The sequence below is a fragment of the Myotis myotis genome, unplaced genomic scaffold, assembly GCF_014108235.1.
Source record: "Myotis myotis isolate mMyoMyo1 unplaced genomic scaffold, mMyoMyo1.p scaffold_m19_p_4, whole genome shotgun sequence".
NCBI classification, from domain to species: domain Eukaryota; kingdom Metazoa; phylum Chordata; class Mammalia; order Chiroptera; family Vespertilionidae; genus Myotis; species Myotis myotis.
In genome coordinates, this window is record NW_023416346.1 from 85,555,538 (window position 1) to 85,557,959 (window position 2,422).

The 2,422-nt window shown below is 45.2% G+C and overlaps 1 pseudogene; it reads right to left on the reverse strand.

The window, feature by feature from the left end:
- Window positions 1-1,016: 1,016 nt before the first annotated feature.
- On the reverse strand, window positions 1,017-1,160 carry LOC118654937 (annotated as a pseudogene).
- Window positions 1,161-2,422: the final 1,262 nt, after the last annotated feature.

Genomic DNA, 2,422 nt, shown 5'->3' on the forward strand with positions numbered 1-2,422 from the left:
TATAGGCCAGACCCTATTAACTCCCAGGGACTGATCAGGTTATTTTAATCCTTGATCTCCTATAGGGTGGAATCTGGGTGTGGCTGTGCTCCTTGCCTGGGGGCTGGGGGGAGGAGTCTCACTCTCCGGAGAGAATGGCTGCCTCAGTCCTGGGCTCAGGGGTGTCTCAGCACTCAATTCGCTGCCACCTCTCCCGGCCCCCCTTCTCTCCTCAGTCTCTCCCCAGATTCCACTCCTCCGAACACTCTCCCTCTCTTCAGCACAGGTGAGTGTCTGTATCCGAAATGTCCCATGAACAGGGTTCAGTGAAAACAAACAAACAAACTCCGGCCGCGGAAACGGGGAAGGCTTGGTTTCTGTAAGCTTCTTCTCTTACCGGGACTGCATGGTCTGGTCAGCTCTTCAGGCTGCCCCCTTTAGGCTCAGTCCTCTGTGATCACAGACCGAGCTCTCAATTCCCCCGGCAGCGCCAGGAATCCCGTGGTTCTCCTTTCCCCTGTTAGGGGCTGTGCCTGTCCCAAGGGACGCGGCTGTCTGCCACGCGGTCTCCCTCCGACTCTCTGGGCTCAGAGGTCTGGCAAACTTTCCTGCCCAAATCCCTGGGTTTTTTTACCTTTCCAGGGGAGTTCTGCTCTTCCCGGCTGCAAACCGTCTCGCCAGCTGAGGAATTTCGCCAATTCGGGGTGGATGTTACTAGTTTCAGCTCCTCACTCCATTTGCTCAGGGACACGACCTGGGACGTGTCTGCCTATACCGCCGCCCCCTTTTTCATTCTTAAATATGCACATATCCACTGACCAAAAAGAGTGTTTTCTTTCTTTCCTTCTTTTTTTTTTTTTTTTTTTTTTTTTGCATTAGGTTACAGCCCGTTTAACTTCTCTATGCTCTCATATTAAAGAGCAGTGGACCAGAAATGAATAAAACTCAGTTTTATCCTGGTTCCTTCCAATAAAGTTGGGTAAGTTACTTACCCTTCTGGACCTCAGGTTTTCATTGGTAAAATGAGCAATTATCTCAATAATTTCTTTCATCTCTGATGTACAGTGCCTGATAGAACTACAAATAAGGAACCAATACTCAGTGCCTCCATTTCTTAACAAATACCTTTGGAAAATTCTTTTTTACTATACTTGATCTTAGCCAAAAGGCCGAGAAGCAATGAGAAATTCTTTTTTAAATGGCCTTTATATCCAGTTACATACTGCTGCTATAATGCTGTATATCAAACGGCTGAAAGTTCAGTAGCTTAAAACAAGCATTTATTTAGTTCTTGAGTCTGTAGGTTGGCAGTATAGGCTGGGTAAGCTGAGCAGTTCTAGGCTCATTTGTCTGGCAGTCAAGTGGTGGTGGGCTAATCTAGGATGGCTCTGGCTGAGGTGACTAGGCTCCGTTCCTTGTCCAGCAGGCTAACTCAGCTGTTCTCACAGAGATAGCTGAGAAATAAGAGACAAATGTAAACACAGAAAAGCTCAAGTTTCAATGTCAGAACTGGTACGTCATTACTTTTGCCATATTTTATTAGGCAAATCCAACCATAAGGCCCACCTAGAAAAAGGGGTGGGGGAATAGGTTCTGCCTTTTACTGAGAGGAACTCCAATTACATGGCAAAGAACAGGGTTTCAGAGAGTGGTAAAATATTGGGACCAATAATGCCTTATAGCCAAATGCAGGTTCTCAATCCTTATTTTTCATGACTCTCCCACACTCAGTATGTAATACATATTTACTATCCACTTTTAACTAATTCAACACATTTCCTGAACACCTACTTTGTGCAAGGCACACAACCTAGGCTTTCAGAGTATAGAAATTTCTGGAAGTGCATAGGCTTTGGATTTAAGACAGAGCTGTGTTCACATTCTAGCCCTGCCACTTATTGAATCCAAACTGCTTCCTCCTCTGTAAAAATGAGGGTAGCTACCCTAATAGGGATAGTGTAAGATGAAGAAAGCATGCAGAAATTCATGGCATATAATTTTTAGCTTCCTTCTTTCCTTCTCCTCATCTTTTCGGTTCCTTTTCATAGCACTGCCCTCTAGCAACTATGGTTTTCATCAAGATTGTTTGAAACATGCCGTGGTCGGTTTGGCTCAGTGGATGGAGCGTCAGCCTGTGGACTGAAGGGTTCCAGGTTCGAGTCCGGTCAGGGGCACATGCCTGGGTTGCAGGCTTGATCCCCAGTGTGGGGCATGCAGGAGGCGGCCAATCAATGATTCTCTCTCATCATTGATGTTTCTATCTCTCTCTTCCTCTCCCGTCCTCTCTGAAATCAATAAAAATATATTTAAAAAGGGATTGTTTGAAACACAGTGTTCTCTCAATATATATCAGATCAGTAAAGCTCAAATTTAGATTTCTAGCTATAACTTCTACTACTCTCCCGACTCATATTTCCAGTTGTCTCTAGGATGTGACCACTTT